The sequence below is a fragment of the Arachis ipaensis genome, chromosome B10, assembly GCF_000816755.2.
Source record: "Arachis ipaensis cultivar K30076 chromosome B10, Araip1.1, whole genome shotgun sequence".
Classification (NCBI taxonomy): Eukaryota; Viridiplantae; Streptophyta; class Magnoliopsida; order Fabales; family Fabaceae; genus Arachis; species Arachis ipaensis.
This window is the reverse complement of record NC_029794.2, coordinates 29363898-29376977: the sequence shown is the minus strand read 5'-3', so window position 1 is coordinate 29376977 and position 13080 is coordinate 29363898. Positions and strand designations below refer to the sequence as shown.

The following is a 13080-nucleotide window of genomic DNA, read 5'->3' as shown; positions in this document are numbered from 1 at the left end:
TATCTAAACATAAAATTACTATTACTTTCTTATAAGATTTTTAAAAAAAGATAACTTAAAAAAGATATTTTCTTAAAAGTTTACCCAAACAAATGTTTAAGTCATTTTCAATATGTATTTTATATTTTAACATGTATTTTATACGGATGTTAATTTTGTAGCCAATCTTTAATATATACCTAACATAGTTAAATATTTAATTATGTGCTATTATAAAAAGTTTACTCATTCATATTTTTTTTTAATTATGTGCTATTATGTGGGAACAATTATTGTATCTTATAATGATGAGAACTTCACTTTAAGAATAAAACACTCTTCGTGGCAATTGTCTTTTGCAGTAATAAAAATAGTCACTAACATTTTTACTGAAATTAGACATTAACCGTCTTATATTTTATTGTTAAAAATTTTTAAAGACAATTATAAGAATTGCCAATAAAGACTTTTTTAGTGACTGCAAAAAACTTAAAAGTTTTAATGACCATTATTTTTGACAATTTATATGACTATTAAAACTAATTTTAGAATTGTCATTTTACTAACTTTTAGTTGTTATTACTAATGTCGCTAAAATTTTAAAAATGTTTTAATGGTAGTTATGGTTGTTACATGATCAATAACAACCTATTTTTTTAATTTCAAAATTATTTTTACAACCCTTATTATTACTTATCCATAATTGCAACAAATAGAAGCATTTCATTACATTCACAATAACAAATTTTGTGACAAATCTTGTTCAATGTAACTCTCAATACACTTTACTTAAACAATACCAAAAAACCAACATAACTCTTTCTGAAAAAGATAAAACTCACATTTTCTCAAGCACACACTCATTAATTCAATGAATGGGTGTTTACAACATGAACAAAATAAAAGGCAAAATAGGGAAATGAGGTATAGTATGATAATTAGAGCGACTTTTGATGTGTATTCGTCGGTAGGATGAATTCTTTCTTTGAGAAAAGGCTCACTCATTAAGTTTAAGCTGTAAAATTCTCGCTCAAAGAACATTTTTAAATTCATAAATCATAACCATTTTCTAGCAGCACATGCAAAATTCAATAATGCAATTTATTAGGCTGTGTTTGTTTTTGTAGACAGGATAGGACATGACACTGAAATAAAAATACTGAAACAGAGATATTAAAAATTATTTTTTATGTATTGTATTTAGATACAGTGGACAAGACACTAATATAATGTCTAATATTATATTTAGATAAATATAAACAAGACTAAAATATAATGTAAAATTACTAAAATAGACCTATCTAATAAAATAGATAGAATTTTTCACAAGATAATAAAAAGGGGTAATAGGAGAATAATGAAAAATAACTATAGATAAAAAAGAAAAAAATTTTCATTAAAAATTTCGTGTCCACCTTCACAACTAGAAAATTGATTAATACAGACATATTTAGTCTTTATTACAGACGGATTTTTGGTTACCGACGAAATTACCGACAGATTTTGTCCCTCTGTAAAAGCCCCGTCGGAAATTATTTACCGACGAATTTTTTTCCGTCGGAAAATTACCGACGGATTTTTATCAGTTACCGACGGATTTTTCCTCTGTAAATTCTCCATCTATTTCCCGCAGGCGACGAACTTTTCGACAGATTTTCCGTCTGTAATTATAGACGGATTTTCTGACGGATTTTCCGTCTGTAATTACAGACGAATTTTCTGACAGATTTTCCGTCTGTAATTTGAACTTTGGAAAATCATCTCACACTCTGATTACAGACAGAAAATTCATCTGTAAATCCGTCAGTAAGGTAAAATAGATTTTTTTTTAAATTTTTCCATTGCAAAATAAATACTTTAGGTTTGTTTTCTAAATTTACTCCATCAAACACTGTAAATTGAAAAAAGAAAGCCAAAAATTACATAAATAAACATAATATTCATTACATGATACCTATAAAATTGGAGGTTATTTTTTAACATCATTGGCCAATATCTCACTGTCTTAATAAAAAGATACTAAAAAAAATAAGATGACCATCCTAATGTTACATGAATGTCACAAATTACACTTAGCACTTAAAGATAGAATAATCTAAAATATTAATAGATAACTAAATTGCATCGGCAGCATCAAGCTTCACATTGAAAGTTAATCTTGATATCTCCTGACTGAAATAGAATCAAAACCCGAATTGGAATTGGAGTGAATTGGAATGCTTGAATAAAAATAAAGCATATTATTTAAAGCATTTTGCACTCCAGAAGTAGTCTCTTTTTGCATGAACAATTTTCTATAAAAGAATCAGTAAATAGAGAATCACATCTCTTCTTAGAAAGCAAGAACCATGAGCTTCTTAAAGGAGGGTAAAGGAGGAACTGTAGTAAAATTTGAAGACATAATACCTCCACATAGTAGCTGAATGCAAGCTTGCTAAGTAGTAGCATTGTCCAAAATAAAGTATACCTGCCATAACAAAGTACAATCATATACTTTAATACCAAAATATACGAAGAGCTAAACGAAAACTCTCAATTGAACCATTATCAAATAGTGGTTGTATACTTTAATGCCCCATTATCACTGGCAACTTCACCTCTCTATATTAAATGTGCACATGACAAATTTTGCTTCACTCATAAAGGTTCAGAATTGCGAAAGAGTGAGAACGAGAGTGAGAGGCATAATAACTAGAGCAGGAAATTATAAGCATACCTCTATGTTTTAATGCAACAAAGTGATGAGCTAAAAGGTTCAGAATTGCGAAAGAGTGAGAGTGAGAGGCATAATTGTAAGTTGTAACAGCAAAGAAATAATTAATATGACGATGTGATACCTGAAGAAATAGACAATGAGGAAATTGTGTTTCAGTGTCAGTAAAAGTTGAGAAAGCTTGATTGAACTCCTACAGATGGAAAGAAAGAATAAGAGATGGAATTTTAACATCAAATACTCTATATTTTGTATGTGTGAGAATAGAAAAGATATTAAAATTTCAAAGAATAGAAAAGAGTCCATGTAGTTTAATTTGTTGATGATAACGGTTAAGAAGCTTTGTAATTTGCAGAAAGAAGAGAATAATATGTACCGATGCCTATGGAGTCTCTCCAAGAAAGGCAAGACTTGAGTTGCTTGGCAGCTCGTTTGACATTGTCACCCTTTTGGCAATGGTTACAGTATCACTCCTGTTTTCACCAACCAATACATATTAATGATTAGTTTGCAATTTCAAAGCTGAAATGATGGAATCAATGTCTAGTATCAATAGCTACTGTTTGAGTATATAGGGAACTACATGGTTGTAAAAACATTGCATATTAAGAATTTGTCTAAACATCAACAATGAAGAAGATTGAGAAGCAAACATGTGTCATCAGGAATCATGACATTTTCCTGCACCATACATTTTCCTAATCAGATGGGATGCCCATCTCTGTATGGATAGAATCAACAAGATCATTGGTTTTATCCGCAACAGGGTTGTTTTCAACAAGTTCAGTTAAGGATGAAGATTCATGCCCAGTTCCAGGGGCAACACATAAGTTTTCGGCTTCAGAGATCTCAATATTTACTCCGGTATTATTCATTTTAGCATCCTGAGAACCATGAGGCTCCTTTGCAAAATGTTCATGAGCATCAGTATCATGAGATCCCAAGTTAACTTCAGATTGGTGGTTCTCAGACAAAATAGAGATCTCATTAGGCTGCACTTCTACTACTTCTTGGGGTTGGACACTCACAGGAACAACATTCCCTTCTGCGTCATGAGTTTCGGCCTTTGTTCTAAAAAGGGACTCCAGATCATTTGTTTTTTCATTGACAGAACTATCCAAACCATCATCAATCACCTTGATACCAGAGAAAATACCTCATCATTGTTACTATTATCATCAACGACATCATCATCAGCTACAGAATTAGATGAGGCGGTGAAATGCACATCCTCGGCCCCTGTTTTATGATTGAATCTGGAGCACATGACGGTACAAACACCATTAGAATATGAAAGCCTCCAGGTCAGGATCACGCAAATAAATGTCTGCTTGGTCTGTGACACTAAAATACATAGTATTAGAAACAGAATAGGCCCATGTTCTCTAATATATTCAAATAAACATGCATTACTTTATGAAAAAGAAGGATTCTCAGTATGCAGTATACTTGAAAAGGTTTAAATGCTACACCTCATTTGGCATAAACATGCTACTTTGGTATATACTGCACAACTCATAAAACGAGCTTTCTTCAATCAGGAGTGGAACAAAACCATCTTGAAATTAACATACAAACTAGACTCTAAGACTTGTCATGCATCTTTGAGGTCTTTGAATGAAAATGATAGAAATAAGCATGTTAAAGAAACAAGGGTATAGAGGTTTACTTACAGGTCTGCCAGGGGAACCATACCAAAACCATGGAAATCATCTATCTCGAAACCCCGTGAAGAAATAAGACTTTTTGCAGCAAAGTATTGTTTTATACCAAAAAATGTTGGGTTAAGCCTTGAAGGCGCTGAATCTAATAGGGGAAAAATATTTTCTTTCCAGTCCTCACAGATAAGAGCTTTGTCTTCTTGTACCGTCTGCCTACAACTGTAAGAGATCAGAACATTTCCATGAACAGAAAAGCATCATAGTTTAAACACCCTCCACTAAAGGGATTGCAACAGAGTGACTGCCACACACAGAATCAGCTTCCAACCAAACAATTAATTTTGACTACAAGACTAAAATAGGGTGACATAAGACGTTTGAGGCGAAAAATAGAACGTTTCAAATGTTAGGGACGAAATTAGAACTTAGCCGCAAAGTTAGAGACTATAACAGTACTATAATGTAATATACAAGGAACAGACCAAAAGTATAAGTAGCTTAAACACAAAACTCCAGATCTGCATAATTAGCATACATGTTCCGAAGCACCACTAGGAATCAAGATGGATACAGATGTATGACCAGCTCATAGAGTTTTATAGAGGCATGGCTGGCAAATGTCAATAATCTTTCAAAGACATTTCAATCAATAATGAAAGGGATGAAATTAGAAGCATACAGAATAAAACAAATAATATATCAAATTAGAATGGAAAAAGAAATTAGTTTTAAATCGTAAATGTGATTTCCATGTTCTCAGGAAAGTATAACCTAACTTTTGTTTTTGTTTAATGAGAGAATAGAGTAAGAAAACTTGGTGAATGTCACCAACAAGAAATCAAAGAAATTTTAGGTATCCAAACTCCAAAGGTCATGATGATCCCAATCAAAGTACTAAATATGAAAGGATAGCTCATAACAACTGATATACGTGGTATTGCATAGGAGAAATCAGACAGCGCATGTTGAATAAATATGAAGCATACCTTCACCTCACCACTATCATCAGCTACAGCAAGAAATGAGGATTTCAAGTTGCATACAACCTGCAAGACCATGAAAATTTGAACCATAAGGCCACTCCTTAACAAATGAAAGTGCACTTCCAGCTTTTTTTTTCTTTCTAAGGATCATAGGGTTCACCATAAAAGAAGTCTGGAACAATTACATAGTAACCAGAAGCTTCAATCTTGTCTGCAAGCTTCCTAAACAACAAAAGATGAACAATGTTATTTAGGACAGGAACACATTGAGATGGAAACAGAGATAATTGACAATAAGAGCAGATTGAATCAGATTAGCCTCCTGCTTCTATTGGTGGTAAAATTTATCAAAACCTTCAGAAATTTCAAGTGAAAGATAGCGAGGCTTTAATCTTAGCAAGTAACCTCAAACAAGAAAAGCTTATACCTTCCTTTCTTGTCAATTTTTGTTCAGTCAACTGTCAAACAAGAACACATTCAAATAATTAGAATAAAGCAACAAAATTTGGTTTAATGAGGAGAAATAAGCTACAAGACATGTCCTGAATATTAAATTAAATTACCTTATCCATTAAACTCCAAGGAAGTAGTAGTAGTAGTAGTAACAATAAACAAACATAATAAAAGTTGTTGAAGTTGAAGTAAGATATGGCCTAAGAAAATTAAATTACCTTATCCATTAGAGGAACTCTTCCATATGGAGTTGATCTCTCAAAGTATTGACAATAGAGATGACCTAATCTATCATTAAAATGCAATTGATGAGAATCTTGTTCTACATTATTCATTCCACCTTCTTCTGAGGAACTCCCATCCCATCTCCATAACTTCTCACACTCACTCTCATCGCTCAAGGTATCACTACATGAATCCCTTGTTTCACACTCCCCTGTCTCAAACTCTTCCCTGAAATTCAATATCAATTCATCAATTAACTAACCTACTACTAAATCATTATGTTTACAAACATAATCCCCTAAACCAACAAAAAAAGAAAAAGTTTTTGAGAGAGAGAGAGAGAGAAACCTGAAAGTGTTGCTAGTGAAAATCTGAATTACAGAAAATAGTTGCTATGGTTATCATGCTCCCTTCCATGTTCTCATCAAATACGCTGTAATCACTGCTGCATTGCAACAAAACAACCGGAGAAAAAACTAATAATAATAATCAAAATTCTTGATAGTCAAAGAAGTCATGTGCAGTAATAGAGTTGATACTTGATAATTGATACTAAGGAAAACGGTATCTGTAATCCTGGTGAAAAGGAAGGCAAAAAGGAAAGGGAAAAGTTTGATGAATATATAGTATTCTTCTCTTTTTTCCCAATGGGTAAAAGGATTATGCTAATTGCTAAAAACAAGAGGAGAGAAGTACACTAAGTTTGATGAATATATAGTGAAAATCTAAAATTGAGCCCTAAGCACCAAAATCACAAAATCAGATTATACCTAAAATTCACTAAGGGAGCAAATGCGACAAGAGCGGCGGTGGAGAGAGCTCTGTGTTATATTTTAGATTTGAGGTGATGGGAGTGTTGAGTGAAAGTGGAAGAAGCATACCAAATTCAAAAAGCTGCATATTAACAGGAAGATTTGAGGTGATGGGAGTGTTGAGTGAAGTGTGAAGTTTGGATTTTATTCCCCATGGAAATCTTGAGAGGGCAGTTCTTGTGGTTAGTATATAAAACTCCCATTAAGTCACACTAATACAATATATGTCAAAAACGGGGGAAAAATGATCTAGGAAGGTTAAAGCAATTGACCTTGTAATCAAAGTTGACCATCCCTTGAGACATGTGTGGCTCATTCATAAGCTGGAGAAGCAAACAAGAAACAGTAGGTTATGGTTAGCCAAAAGGAGAATTAGCAATAAGAAACATGAGAATGGGAATGGGGTTGTCATAGATCAAATATTGGATGAATAAAAATGAACATAATGCTCATTCAACAACTCTTGCACGTTATCAAGTTAAAGCTGAATCTGTACTCAACAAAACAAAACAGCACTAAATTCTTGTAAATATAAGGTATAGCAGAATATCAAAGGCTCATAAACAACAGAAAAATTGTGGCATTTCTCTTATAATAGAAAAGGAGCATAAATACCTGAGCATTGGCTTTAAGAGTGAGATTTTCAAAGACGTCGCACTTGACTCTTGCATTGAGCCTTCCATCAATCAATATTCTCCCCAACAGCATCAACTAAACCAAGCACAATAATATCATCGTCAATGAGTGTTGGAACTTACAACAACGAAATGAAACTAAGCAAAATCAGTGGGGGGAGGGGGGAAAGCACCTTGGGATGATCAATGAAGGTTGCACCAAACTCATAGTTAGTGGTAGGGATCTTAATAGTCTCCGTTGACTGAGAAGGGATCTCAGTAGGCCCCATCGAAACGTTGGTCGCAATCAGATTCCAACCAAGAACCAAATAAAAAAATTAGATAAATATTTTTTCATAATTTAATTTGAAGTCAGCTAAAAGATATGAAGAGGTACCTGTGATTGAGGGAGAACTTCTGGTTGAGCATCTTGGTGAAATTAAGTCAGCTTGTAAGTCAGCTTCTCATTGATTTTCTTCACAATTTCGGGCAGAATTTTGGATATGATCATGCCTTGAACTTGAACTAGCCTCTGTGCCAGAACAGGAACACCAACAATGGATTTGTCAATCTTTGAAAGCATTGGATGAGACTCAAACCAATTAACAACATCATCAGCAGTTACCTTCTCCAACAAGCCTTCAGGAGACTTATCAGCCTTTGTTACAACAGCCAAGGTTCTCAAACCAGTTTTATCCACAGACTGAGACATTCTTGATTCTTATCGATTCACAAGTAGTAAAATCAACAGTAGCAGAAAGAACATTCAGAATAATGCTCTCTTCAGGCCTAATATACTCCATGATAATATCCTTGATCTGATCAAAGATATTTTCAGGCTGGCCATGAACAGAAACCCTAGTTATACCAGGAAGATCCACCATTGTCAAGTTCCCTCCCAAACTAATACTGACAAAACATTGTAAATAATTATAATTCAGATTCAAACCAATCATAGTCCTCAATCAAAAGTTTGAATTAGAAACTAAAAAAGAAACTGAAAAAGCACATAGATCACAATAAGCAATGAGAAAGCACAGCGATTACAATAAGCAAAAAAAATCATATGAATTTTGAGTTGAAGTCTGGGAAAAATATAATGCTGCCATTACGAAGATCACCTTGAATTTAGAATGCTTAAGAATAGGAGCATCGCCAGTGGCTCTCCGATGAACAACCACTGCCACAAAACCAAAACCCTAGTTCACGCACCATATCGGTTCGAACAGGGGGAAAGAGAGAGATGGAACCGCGGCTGACAGTAGAACCAATTTTGGTCGCCACGGAGCTAGGGCTTGCGCGAAGGTATGCGAGCCAGAACTGAGGGGGATAAAAAGAGAGAGAGAGGCGCGGTGGTGGTGGAGCTTGAGCTTGCTTTATTCTGCGAACGAGAAAGAACGAGAGACACAGGGGCTGTATTCTACTGGTTCAGTGTTTAAAGAAGAGGAGAAGAAGGAGAAAGTAGCTGCGGCGATTAGAGTGGCCGGCGGTGGCGCTGTGGGTGAGAAAAGGAGAAGAAGAATCTCGTCGCCGGTGGCGCTGTGGGGAATGCTAGGTTTGATTTGTGTGCTGTGAATGAATTGAGCTCGTGCATAAACTTAACCCTAACGATCATAAACCTAAAATATCAACATTTCCGACGGAAAATTTTAAATTACAGACGGATTTTTCGTCTGTAATAATTTAATAAAATGCAGCATTTTGTCTATTTAATTACAGACAGATTTTCCGTCTGTAACCATTTTTCACGAAAAAAATTAATTTTTCCGACAGAATTATCGACGGATTTTCTTTTCCGTCTGTAATTTATGCTAATTCATTTTTTTTTTGTTTTCCGACAAAAAATCTCTCTGTAATTCCGTCTGTATTTCTGTGGGATAAAATCCATCGGAAATATCCATCTGTAATAATTAGTTTTCTAGTAGTGCTTCCTATTCACGTGTCCATCAATGTCCTTCGTTTAGAAGTGGTCACAAAAATGAAAAAAAGTGTCCCAGAGACATTGTGTCCAGTATTTATATCCCTCTATCCAAACACGTTTTACATATGTATTGTCCATATCTTTGTGTCTTGTCCACAAAAATAAACGCAGCCTTACTGTCCGGATCCACCAATGGTATTATTTACCGTACACATATAGCAAATGCTTTCACAAAAATACTATCCAACAATGTTTTTCAAAGAACAATAGAATTGCATCCACAACCATCATGCAGGGAATAACAACACACATATTACATTCTGTTCTAACTTTTTATGAAAAGATATGATAAACAAGCAGTCCTATTCTACTAAAACAGAGAAGGGAAATTAACCCAAGTTCAACTAAAATCAAATTGCTTACCTTGAAACTCCAATAAATCACATTAAAACTATAACCATTTCCTCTCGCCCACACTAATAGTTGCGTCTTCTTTAAATGGCATAAAAAATCAATAACGAAATAATTATATATAGATGCTTTTGATTAATTAGGCATCATCGTAAGATTTAAATAGCTTCCAAAGTATTGTCATCGACTAAGATACATAAAAATCTCTCACCTAACAAAACAGTAAGTTGGTATAAAGTATCGGCATACCTTATTGAACTTTCATTATTGCCAACCATAATCATCCATTTTCAAAGTGGCTGTTTAGGGGTCCAATTTCAATGACCAATTAGATCAAAACACTATCTACAAACAATATGGACATACAAAAAACAATTCCAGATAGAGAAACAATTTAAAACATGTAAGCTAAATGCAGTGTGGCTTGACAATTGGTGCCAAACCATCAAAGCTCTCATGTAATAAACTTCCATCAATTAGAAATTCACATAAATGTGGTGATACATTAAGATTGCAAACGACGACTATCAATTTTAAATAAAAAATGTTATGAACATCCAAATCTCGTATGTCCATATGGTAATTTTATCCTCTAATCCAATGAACTATGTAATATTTTTATAGGTAAATAAAATTCAATATCTTACGCAGGATGCTACAAACCATATTCATAATCAAATTATGAGTGTGCATCCACGTTGAAAACTATATATAAATGAGTATGCATCCAAAGAGGTGAAGGTATGCTCCAATCCAGAATGAGCATAGACTAAGTAAGAGAAAGTCTCAAGTCAACTAGAAAGTATGCAAACTGGCAAAAGCAACAAGAAAAAAAAATACTAACCAACATGCCATGAAATTGAATCATAGACTAGCATTTCTAGAAGATGTACTAGTTATTTTAAAATAAATAATAATTATATTTGCTTTTCTTACTATTTGCTAGCTATTTTGCAAACTTAAATAAAATTTTTCTACTTTGGGAACTAACCGATCATTGGAAACTTGAGAAATGGCAAAGGCATCCAACTTAGACTCGGTGAGGCTGACTTCATTTCTAACAATAGTAGTTTTGTCTTCCATAATCTTGAGCTGGTCTAGGTAATCTTCAGTACTTTCATTTCCTGGATTTAAACTGCAAAAGTTAGCCAGAATCAAAACAATTTTCTACAAAATGAAGTTGAGAACTAGAGAATAATTATTTACATGCAAACATTGAAAATGTAATTTACCTTGCCAAGGATGCTAGATCCCAAGAGTGAGGAACAGAACACTTGATTTCTTCATTTAAGACCAAATTCAAACTAGTTAGTTTAACATCAAAAAGTGGAATGAAATATTCTACGATAGCAAGGGATTTTGTAGTTGTTGCGTCGACTGTGTAGGAGCCACTAAAATTGAACATAGAATTAAAGCTTCTAAGTGGAATTTCTGTAGTTAGGCATGACTTCTCATTGAAATATTTTTCCATCTGAAAATAATAAAAATAATAATAATCAATAACCAAATATAATGCACGAACTTCATAAACTACCCGTCCAATATTTCAATTTAAAATGAAAAATTCTTGCCACTTTGCCACCAAATACACTAACTATCGCAAAAACAAAGATTATTTAACAAACAAGAAAACAAAACTACATATGAAAAGTAACTAAAAAAAAATCTTATACCCGGACTTTGTCTTTATTCAGCAAAACCAAGATATAGCTATTATGAAAGCTGTTGAGTTTGAAGAACTAAAAAAATTTTAAGAAGATAACTAAACATTATTATTGGGTTAAAAACTAATTATGTATGTGATTAGTGTGTTAAGTGTGCAAGAAATTAAGTTAATCAAAACAGGCCCAAAAAGCAAGATCTCAGGCCCCCACACACACACCAAATGGCCCAAGGAGATATTTGCTATAATCACAAAATAACCTATCAGAAACAAAAGCAAGTATCTAGCTAAAAAAATGAAATCAATTTTGGCCCAAATAAAAGCACCAAGCCCAAAATGGTGGTCTAAGTCCAACCATTCACTTAGTTGCTAACTAAATAATTCAATTTCTTTTCATCTGAACCAAACCTCACCACCGAAACCAATTTCTCTCTTCTCTCTCTTCTTTCTCTACTAACACCCACGTGATTTTTCAAAAGAAAAGAAAGAAAAAGGAAAGCTCTTAGTTGGGGTAAAATCAAAGAACAAAAAGTAAATTTTCAAATACAAGCAAAAAAGTGAAAGTCAAAGAGGCTATGACAAAAGGAAAGATCACATCCAAAAAGTAAATCACAAAAAGGAGTTTCCAGATTTGTACTTCATTGAAAATCGATGAAGAAATCCTCTCTTTGCAAGCACAGAAGTAGAAAATTGAAAATATTGAAGATCATGGAGCTCTGCTGTAAATCAACAATCAAGAATCTAACTTGAAACCAAAGCAAGAATGAAGGGTTCAGATTCAACAAGAAAGATGAAAAAGGTTGAAAGAGAAGATAGAAGGTATGGATGTATGTATGATTCGGTCACTGCTTCTACCCTATCTCTCCTCTGTCACGCCGCTGCTGCTTCTGATTTTTGGGAGAAGAAGTTAAACAAGTGCTGAAGCGAGTTTCAAGCCCTGGAAGCTTTACTCCTCTATTAAAGGGGTGAACGGCTAAGGATTGGAGCAAGGAGTGAGAGCACAACGTTTGAGTTCCTATAGCTTACAAAGCTATTAACTCTTCTCCTTCATGGTTCTCATTGAATTTCTTATTTTTTCAGTCTAATCTTTCTTTGTTTCTAATGGTAAAAGGTATAACAGTCAGGAATGTATGAAAAAAGCCATTGAGTGAAAAAAAGGAAAGAGAGTTAAACTTGGAGAAAAATCCATATGTTTATCTCAGAAATTCTTTGTAAATTTTTTTGTTTTGTTGTCATGATCCTGAGGGGATTCCCTTGCAAGTTGGGTTAGCACTTTGCTGTTGAAAAGTTAGGGTGAGTTCCTAGTCAAGTCTGGTTTCGGTTAGAAACTATATTTATCCCAAATAAGATTAGTTAGAATCCTAGGGAGAATTGGTGAATGTATTTCTGTTTAAAGATAGTGAAATTCTATCATTATTGTGATGGAGACTGGATGTAGGCTGCATTCACTGAGTAGTCGAACCAGGATATATGGCCGTGTCACTTCTCTTTCTCTTCTCTGTTTCTGGTTCTACACTTTAGGAGACAAAACAAAAGTATCTCTTGATTCTTATATCCAACTATACTTCACTGTAATACACCTTACTTGTAACTCTGTTTTGGCTCCTATCGCGTCAAGAGACAAAACCAAAGTATCTCCTGATTT

The 13080-nt window shown here is 33.8% G+C and overlaps 2 long non-coding RNA genes across 21 annotated transcripts in view; one reads left to right on the top strand and one right to left on the bottom strand.

Moving 5' to 3' along the window:
- The window catches only part of LOC107623607, a 17260-nt gene extending 10802 nt beyond the window's left edge, over nt 1–6458 (top strand). The window contains exons 4-5 of the long non-coding RNA XR_001616546.2: nt 904–908; nt 6355–6458. This is a non-coding gene — a long non-coding RNA (uncharacterized LOC107623607). The remainder of the gene's footprint in view (nt 1–903; nt 909–6354) is intronic.
- LOC107623606 lies at nt 1878–9043 on the bottom strand. 20 transcript variants are annotated; one of them, XR_002355167.1, is made up of 17 exons: nt 8562–9042; nt 8066–8349; nt 7838–7972; nt 7635–7703; nt 7442–7537; nt 7099–7149; nt 6896–6987; nt 6363–6459; nt 6008–6242; nt 5764–5794; nt 5497–5558; nt 5340–5399; nt 4366–4572; nt 3069–4028; nt 2817–2885; nt 2386–2446; nt 1899–2151 (listed from the first exon to the last, which is right to left on the bottom strand). It is a non-coding gene; the product is annotated as an uncharacterized LOC107623606 (long non-coding RNA). The 20 variants fall into 20 exon arrangements; XR_002355165.1 differs by lacking the exon at nt 6896–6987 and having other exon boundaries at nt 3069–3165; nt 3346–4028; nt 6363–6456; nt 8562–9041; XR_002355170.1 differs by lacking the exon at nt 6896–6987 and having other exon boundaries at nt 3069–3165; nt 3849–4036; nt 6363–6456; nt 8562–9040.